Source organism: Arachis stenosperma, chromosome 4, assembly GCF_014773155.1.
Source record: "Arachis stenosperma cultivar V10309 chromosome 4, arast.V10309.gnm1.PFL2, whole genome shotgun sequence".
Lineage (NCBI taxonomy): Eukaryota > Viridiplantae > Streptophyta > Magnoliopsida > Fabales > Fabaceae > Arachis > Arachis stenosperma.
Genome location: NC_080380.1, coordinates 79,577,735 through 79,587,622, shown reverse-complemented (window position 1 = coordinate 79,587,622; position 9,888 = coordinate 79,577,735). Strand labels below are relative to the sequence as shown.

At 35.3% G+C, this 9,888-nt stretch overlaps 1 long non-coding RNA gene across 1 annotated transcript; it reads right to left on the bottom strand.

The window, feature by feature from the left end:
- Window positions 1–841: 841 nt before the first annotated feature.
- Window positions 842–7,471, bottom strand: LOC130977119 (uncharacterized). The gene is made up of 2 exons (XR_009084843.1): window positions 6,599–7,471; window positions 842–3,706 (listed from the first exon to the last, which is right to left on the bottom strand). It is a non-coding gene; the product is annotated as an uncharacterized LOC130977119 (long non-coding RNA).
- Between the last annotated feature and the right edge of the window lie 2,417 nt (window positions 7,472–9,888).

Genomic DNA, 9,888 nt, shown 5'->3' with positions numbered 1-9,888 from the left:
ATAGCCTTGCATTCCTCTCTTGGATTTGGAATTGTGTTACCAGGAAGGCTATTAGTGGTCCTCTAATCAATTTCCTTAACTCTGGTGGCTATTTGACCCATTTGAATCTCCACGTTCTTGATGGACGCTCTGGTTTCCTGTCTAAAACCTGTCAATATTGCTTCCAAATCATTGTTCTGCGGGACAGCACCCTGAGAACTATTGTTAAAGTTATAAGGTCTCTGAGGTTGGTTGACGATCGGATTTCCTATCGGTAAAAAAATATAAAAATATGATTGCATTGTAAGTATAGCTTCTAAACCAACAGAAAATCCTTTCTTACAAACATTTGGTTGTCACAAGTAACAAACCCAATAAAATTTATAAACCGAAGTATTCAAACCTCGGGTCGTCTTCTCAAGGAATTGCAGGGAGGTGTGTTTTATTATTGGTTATGAAAAACAGTATTTTTGGGTTTTTGAAAGGTTTGAATAAGAGAAATAGATTGCAGGGAATTAATAAATTAATAACTAATAAAACTCTTGGCAATGTATAAAAACTGGAAGTCCTATCCTAGTTATCCTTATCAATGATGACGAGAATTATATTTTTGTTCCCACTAAGTCAACCTCTAACTATGAAGGTCAGTTAAGTGGACAAATTAATTTAACACCTAAAGTCCTAGTCAACTCCTCAAGAAAAGACTAGAGTTATAGGAATCTAAATTAATCAGCAAAGATAACAATTATCAATCACGATGAGTTTGACAACTCAAGAGTTACCAATTAATCAACCAAAGCCGAAAGGGAAAAATCTAAATTATTTATATAATAAATAGAAGAAAACAATCATGAGTCTGAAATACCTCAAATTATAAAAGATATCAATTCTAACATGGACAAGTTCATAAATTAGATTGAAAAGATAAATAAAAGGAACATTAAACCTGTAATTATAGAAGATGAAAATATTCCTAAGTCTTTTAAGAGGAATCCTAATCCTAATTCCTAAGAGAGAGGAGAGAGCCTCTCTCTCTCTAAAAACTATATCTAAATTACGAAAAGTGTGATTTATGAATGAATGTATGTTGTATATGATATATCTGATGAATGGATGCATTCCCTCACTTTATAGCCTTTAATCTGTGTCTTCTGGGCCAAAAACTGGGTCAAAAAAGCCCAAAAATCGCTGTTGGTTCGTACAGGTCGCGGTAAAGTGAGGCGGAGGCGTCATCCACGCGTTTACGTGGATTGAAATTTGCAGATGCAAAGCAGGCGCGTCATCCACGCGTTCGCGTCGCCTAACTTCGGATTTTGAAGCCCCAAATGTTAGCTTTCCAACGCAACTAGAACCATCTCAAGTTATGACCGTTTGAGTGCGAAGAGGTCAGGCTGGATAGCTTAGCAATTTCTTCAACTTCTTGTATTCCTTCCACATTTGCATGCTTCCTTTCCCATCTTCTAAGCCATTCCTACCCTGTAATCTCTGAAATCACTTAACACACATATCACGGCATCGAATGGTAATAAGAGAGGATTAAACATAGCAAAATTAAGACCAAAGAAGCATGTTTTCAATCATAGCACAAATTCTGGGAAGGAATTGTAAAACCATGCAAATAGTATGAATAAGTTGGTAAAGAGTTGATAAAAACCACTCAATTGAGCACAAGATAAACCATGAAATAGTGGTTTATCAACCTCCCCACACTTAAACATTATCATGTCCTCATGCTAAGCTTAAGAGAAGCTATATAGGAGTGAAGAAGAATGATAGAGAGTATGAAATGCAACCTATCTATGTGAATGCAACTACATGCAAAATGTTTCTACCTACTTGGTTAAAAGTAAATAAGTTCTCCAAGACAAATATGATTCAAATTCCACTAATTCAAATCATATAATAAAAGACAAGTAAACTTGTAAGAAGATAGCTCATGAAAGTAGGGAACATAGAATCAAGCATTGAACCCTTACTGGTAGTGTATATCACTCTAGTCTCTCAAGTGTATAGGGTAATTCACTCTACTCTTCTCTAATCATGCTTTCTAAACTTTGTTCTTCATCTAATCAATCAATAAATATTTAATGTACCAATGCAAACATCATGAGGTCTTTTCAAGGTTGTAATGAGGCTGAGGTAAAGGTAAGGATGTATATATAAGGCTAAGTGAGCTAACAAAGTGAATCCTTGAGTAGTCTAAGATCTTACTTAACATACATACTTTATATAATTTAAAATGCTTTACCTAGCTGCCCAAATTTTTTCCACTTTTGTATTACATGCTCATGTATCAAACTTATTTTTGAATTTTGTCCCATGTGCATTGATTCTTTTTATTTTGCATTTGGGGTAATATTTTTTTTGTATTTCCTTATTTAATCACTTAATAAATTTTTTTCTTTTTTCTTGTTTTTTTCAATGCACATGGTGATTTAATTATTTTGATTTCACATGAGCATGCTTCCCAAACCTTGAAACATCTTGTTCAATTTAATTCCCTTTTTTTTCTTATCATCTTATGTTCCCATAAAATTCCCCACACTTAAATTATACACAATATCTATCTTAAGCTAACCAGGGATTCAACTTGGGATTTTTTATTTTGTTTTTCAGCTTAAGGCTAGTAATGTGGTTATGAAATATAAGGGGGTTAAAAAGCTCAAGAAGGCTAACAAAGATGGCATAAAAGGTAGGTTTATTTGGGATAAGTAAGCAAAAATACAAATAATGGCCTCAATCATATGCAAGCATGTAAATACACTAAATAATGGACATATAGAATGGAACAAAGCAAAGATTGCAATTATGGAGAAGAAAACACACAAGAATAAAAATTTATGGTTAAATAATGTAACCATATATTTAGGCTCAGTTTTCACGGGTTGTGTGTTCTTTAGCTCAAAATCCATGTTCCAATTACAACTTCCAAACAAATTTAACACATAGAAAATTTTAATTTTTTTAATTTAAATTGGTGAAAATTTTTCAAAAATAAGGTCTTAAAAAGAAACTTATTATTTTTCAACAAAGTAGTACTTAAATGCAAACAAGCAACTACACATGCAATCTATTATGCAATGCAAGAATGAACAAACAAAGAAAATAGAATATTGGTGTTGAGAAGAGAATAACTAACCCGTGGAGATCGGTATCGACCTCCCCACACTTAAAGATTGCACCGTCCTCGGTGCATGCTAAGATGTACAAGTGGACGGACTGCTCCAACTGATGTCTTTCTCTATAGATTGTGCAGATTGACTTGCCTGTCTCCCCATTAAGAAGCTTTTTCTCTCTCTTTGTGGTGGCCATCGAAGAGAAACAGGAAGGAAAGTGTAACGACCCAACTTCTAGAACGTCATGATCGTACCAAAAGTAAGGCGTTACCAACCTGCTTTCCTTTATTAACTATTTACTACTGAGCCTCTAGTTCGACATCGCGATTCAAATTTAGTAAAAATACCAGAAAATTTTGTTTTTGATAATTAAAATCATATAGCAAACATCACTAAGTACTAATAATCACATAATTACTAATAATAATATCTGTCATACAAAAGATTTCCAATAAAACTTAGATACAAATCCTATCCCTCTGTGTAAAATAAAAAAACTAAAGCTACAAAAGCGAGGAAATTCTATGAAAGCAAATTAACTCATACATTTAACTCATAAATAAATTCTATAATCGCCCGCAGCTTCAAACTGTATCTTCGAACCTGTGTCACTGAAAGGGTGGAAGAATTTTGGGGTAAGAACAAACCACACGTTCTCAGTAGGGAATGGGAATGCCGTAAAAGTAATGATTTACATGCAAATAATTAACTCAAGTCTCCAATGTAGTTTTCTTTATCAAACCCTTTTAAAAATTTCTTAAGACTTACCTAAAACCGTTTAAATCCCTTTCTTTAAATCATATTACTTACATAAAGTCTCAACCGCATTAGCAATTCATTAGCTACAAATAGCATTCCTCAACCATCACAATAATTAAGTAAATCAGCAACATAAATAATATGCCCAACCTCATTTCACAAATACCATTCCTCAATACTTTACTAAGTTCACAGCATCAACAAAAATATCTAATCAAACATACAAGCAAGTCACCAAGACAAACAGCACAATCACAAAGAAACAAGACAAGCAACACAATCAAATGCATATACACAAATAATATGATACATGTCTGTCCTACGCAGGCCATGAGCTCACGTGTCGGTTTACACCCTGCAGCCCGACATTACCTAGGAACAAGTCCCAGATATGGCTTCCCTTTGTGTCCTTAGTGCATATGTGTCGGTGGTAAGAATACCACTCCTTCGTGACTACCGGAAATCGGCGTAAAGCCCGACCCCATAATATACGCACAAGGGGAAACAGTGATCCTCAGTTCGTGGGCGTCCCCGAGATCAATTCACAAACAAAACAGAGATCTTCAGTTCGTGGGTTATACCCGAGATCAATACACAAACAAAACAGAGATCTTCAGTTCATGGGCTATACCCGAGATCAACATACAACAATTCATGGGTTATTCCCGTAATCAATGATTATCAGTCCGTGGGTTTTTCCCGCATATAAAACAAATAACAATTTATAGGTTTCCCCGAGATCAATGATCATTCAGTTCGTGGGTACTTCCCGAATTTAACCAATTATCAGTTCTGGGTTCCCCGTAGTTAAACAACTAACAGTTCGTGGGGTTTTCCCGCCTTTTATCACTTTTCATTATCCTTTTCTCAATCTCAACAATCCACAAATCAATCTTCATTCTCTCTTTCCCTTTGAAACCTTAATACATCTTAAACCTTTCTTAACTTTCTCAAATAAAACTTCAGATTTTATAAAATTTCGGCAGCACCTCCCCTAAAACTCGGACTTAGCCACCCTTACGGGTTCCCTCTTTCTCAACAAATCTCCCCCTTTCCTCAACAATTACCAAATAAGAGGTTCTCAAATCAGTCAGAAAATTCACAATTTACAATAGCCAACAGTTCAGTTATAACCCACAATTCCCACATAACCCATCAATTCAACTTTCACCTCATCAATTCGTAACTAACTTTCATTTATCATAGGATTCTTTCAAAATTAAACTCAATAAACTAGTATTCCAGGAAACTTGGTGTTGAGGTAATTTGGTCACAATAAAAACTTGTACCATCTCTTTTAAATTCTGTTATTGTTTCCTAAGAAAATGCAGAAAAACAGCAGCAAGTAGTAAGTTTGATAAATTCCTTAAAAATCCAGTTTTCACCCAATGCCTTTCAAAATTCACGATCTCAAACAAGACTCTTTTAGCTTTTTATTGAATCAAATTCCAGATTAATACCATGTCATATGAAAAAGTTATGAAGTGAGAAACACAGCCAGGCCTTTTAGAATTCAGTTTCCAAAATCCAGTGAGTTATCCATACTCTTTTCAACATATCTACTTGGTTAAATAGGATATTGACATGAAATTTAAAATGAAGATTGTGGACACAGGAAGCTTGAAAATGCCGTTGGTTTCAGCTCAAATACTTACCAGAATTGAAAGTTAAGTGAGTTGGAAGTTGGTGCTTCTGCAGTAAAGAAACAGAATTTTCTGCAGAAACCATCAATCTTCAAAAATTCATTTCTCCCAAAATACTCATCAATAAATTCTGAATTTTTTATGAGATGCTCAAAACACAGTAAAGTTTCATGCAAAAATAGTTTCATTCAAGTATATGACCTGGGATGCTCCCAGAAATTGATTCTTTCTACTGTCATGTATGCAGAATTTCTGCCTTAAGCATTTTCAACAACCTTACTTGTCAAAAACCACATTTGAACTTATAACCCTTTCAAAATCACACGTTTAACCTCTTTCCAATTATTCAAAATTTTCTTCATTGCCAACACAGCCCAAGAACCCAGAATCAATAATTCACACGATATCAAGTACTTAAGCATCATCAAACCTTTTCTTTTCTACACTATGCCAAGCGTAATTTTCCATATACACTCATCATCATTCAAACACACAATAACTCATCAATTCACACCAGCAAGCTCAGCAACAAAAGTAACACCATTTATTCTATCCCTTACCACATTCAGTACGCACAATCATCAAATCAATCACTTACAACAGTAGAACCGGCCACAATCACAGCCAAGTCAGAATCAATAAATCATGACACAGAGAATTAGTCTAACCATTACAAAATTATTTAGATACTCTTAAAATTTACTATATTATTTCAGAAAATCACAGGTTCTCAAAACAGTTTAATCTCTTAGTCCCAATCCTTCAATAACCACCAAAACCAATCTCAACTAGTTACAAGTAAACTTCACAGCCATTCCCATTCATCAAATATCCCCTTCAACATCAAACAAGTCAATAATTCACTCAAAATCAGAATCTCAACCAATTTATCACAGAATCAACAATTCAGTCACATTTCACAACCGCATCTAATTTCAATTATAATTCAAATCATAACTCAGAAAAATCACAATAGCTAACCATTCTCAAACACATTTCAAGTCATTCTTATCAATTAAGAAATTCTTAACTATTATTAACCATTTGCACTTATCCAATAACTTTGTAGGCATTCTAAATTAAAAACGTTAAATCCCCTACCTCAGAGTGTCAAAATTTGCAGAATTTAAATACGGTAAACCCAATATTACGAATCCACAGCAGCTTTGATGGCGGCAGAGGCTCCGGCAGGTGCAAGAACCAAGAGCAGAGACAGAACTGGGCAAGCCTCCACTTCAAACCTCCAAAAACAGCACCAGCTCCAACAAAGCTTGACGATGGTAGAAGCTGACTTCAGTGCTGATGATGCTGGACAGAACGACGAAGGGAACAGAAGGCATGAACGGCGGCACTGGAACGACGGCGGCGGAACCCTCGCGGTGGTGGCTCCTCGTGGTGGTCGCTCTCCTCCTTTCGGCAACGTCAGCAGCGATGACAGAGCCTTGAAGCGGCAGCGGTAGAATGCGAATGAACAATGGCGACGCGGGCTTGGGCTCTATGGACGGGACGGCGCTACGAAGCAGCTCGATGGCGAGCTCCAAGGAGGCGGCACGGTGAACAGCATCCACCCTTCTCCCTCGGACGTGCAGCTTCGGCCCTCTCCCCTTTCCTTGCAACAGCAACGGTGACCATGGTAACACGGCGGGACGAGGCTAGACGGCGGTGCTGCAGCTCAGTAATGGCGACGCGGTGGCAGCTTGCGGTCTTCTCTTCTCCCTCTCTATCTCTGCGTTTCTTTTTCTGTTTTGTGTGCGTTTTGTGTTTAGGAAGAAAGGGGGTGGGGGCTGCGTGCTTCAGGGATGGGGAAAGGGGAAAAATTAGGGTTAGGGTTTTCCAATTTGGGAATTAGGGTTAGAAATTAGGGATTTTATAAAAGAATATGGATAGATATGAATAGATATTTTGATAAAATTGAATAGTAGAATAATTTTAGAATCAAATATAATCTATTAAAAATATTTAGGAACACTATTTATCAACATATTGCTAAGTTAAATCAATTATTTCTAATTTACATTATAAAATGAACAAGTCAATTATATTTTGTAAAGTAAAATTTAAATTCAAATATCAATTTTCTAGATTAAATCATACAAATCTCTATTATTTTCCTATCTCTAAAACTTTAATTTCAATTTATAAAGTAATTAATCATAATAAAAATTGTACATAAATATTAATTGACTTAAACTTAAAGTATTTATAAATATTAATCTAATCATGTCTAATAAAATAATTTCTAGGAGTTCAAATTAATAACATAATTCATTTAAAATAGAATTTATTTAAATTAAATTATACAATTATTCTAATTAATTTAAACTTCAATTATCATGAAACTCCATTTAATTACCTTTAGCAAAATAATTTTCTTAAAATAAATCACAAATAACTAATTATTTGATTTTCAAAAACTAGGGTTGTTACATTCTACCCACCTTAGAAAAATTTTCGCCCTCGAAAATTGCTAGAATAAAATAAGTTCAAACTAAAATAAAAGAAAACAAAATATACGAACCGAAGTATAGGCATTGTCAAGGATGGATATTCAAGGAATTACATAAGCAATCAGATTCATAGGCAAGCAAAGGTATACAAGAATGACAAAGTATGGTTGGGAAACAAGCAAATCACATTCTAAGAAGGAAATTCAAACATGAGAATTCCAATGAAAGCAACGAAGAAAAGGATAGCACGAGTTCATGTGGCACGAAGAAAGATTATACGTCGAATCGAAGCTAACTTCATAACCTCTAACGCTCCCAAATCCCGTAAATCGCATTACCTATTCTTCTATTTCGTCTATGATAACCTATTAGTGTTCCCATACACATAAATCATTAGTATTAAGTTGGCCAGACCTAATACCATGAGGCATGCAATGGTAAACCAACAGTGTTAATCATCAGACAGTCATGCAAATAAAACACAAACTCTTGTTATCAGAACAAGTCACAAAGCATGACAGACACTCAGAGTATGCAGTGAAGCATAGTCAGTCCATTCCCAAGGCTCTAACAGGAACGAACTGCTCTGATACCATTTGTAACGACCCAACTTCTAGAACGTCATGATCGTACCAAAAGTAAGGCGTTACTAACCTGCTTTCCTTTATTAACTATTTACTACTGAGCCTCTAGTTCGACATCGCGATTCAAATTTAGTAAAAATACCAGAAAATTTTGTTTTTGATAATTAAAATCATATAACAAACATCACTAAGTACTAATAATCACATAATTACTAATAATAATATCTGTCATACAAAAGATTTCCAATAAAACTTAGATACAAATCCTATCCCTCTGTGTAAAATAAAAAAACTAAAGCTACAAAAGCGAGGGAATTCTATGAAAGCAAATTAACTCATACATTTAACTCATAAATAAATTCTATAATCGCCCGCAGCTTCAAACTGTATCTTCGAACCTGTGTCACTGAAAGGGTGGAAGAATTTTGGGGTGAGAACAAACCACACGTTCTCAGTAGGGAATGGGAATGCCGTAAAAGTAATGATTTACATGCAAATAATTAACTCAAGTCTCCAATGTAGTTTTCTTTATCAAACCCTTTTAAAAATTTCTTAAGACTTACCTAAAACCGTTTAAATCCCTTTCTTTAAATCATATTACTTACATAAAGTCTCAACCGCATTAGCAATTCATCAGCTACAAATAGCATTCCTCAACCATCACAATAATTAAGTAAATCAGCAACATAAATAATATGCCCAACCTCATTTCACAAATACCATTCCTCAATACTTTACTAAGTTCACAGCATCAACAAAAATATCTAATCAAACATACAAGCAAGTCACCAAGACAAACAGCACAATCACAAAGAAACAAGACAAGCAACACAATCAAATGCATATACACAAATAATATGATGCATGTCTGTCCTACGCAGGCCATGAGCTCACGTGTCGGTTTACACCCTGCAGCCCGACATTACCTAGGAACAAGTCCCAGATATGGCTTCCCTTTGTGTCCTTAGTGCATATGTGTCGGTGGTAAGAATACCACTCCTTCGTGACTACCGGAAATCGGCGCAAAGCCCGACCCCATAATATACGCACAAGGGGAAACAGTGATCCTCAGTTCGTGGGCGTCCCCGAGATCAATTCACAAACAAAACAGAGATCTTCAGTTCGTGGGTTATACCCGAGATCAATACACAAACAAAACAGAGATCTTCAGTTCATGGGCTATACCCGAGATCAACATACAACAATTCATGGGTTATTCCCGTAATCAATGATTATCAGTCCGTGGGTTTTTCCCGCATATAAAACAAATAACAATTTATAGGTTTCCCCGAGATCAATGATCATTCAGTTCGTGGGTACTTCCCGAATTTAACCAATTATCAGTTCTGGGTTCCCCCGT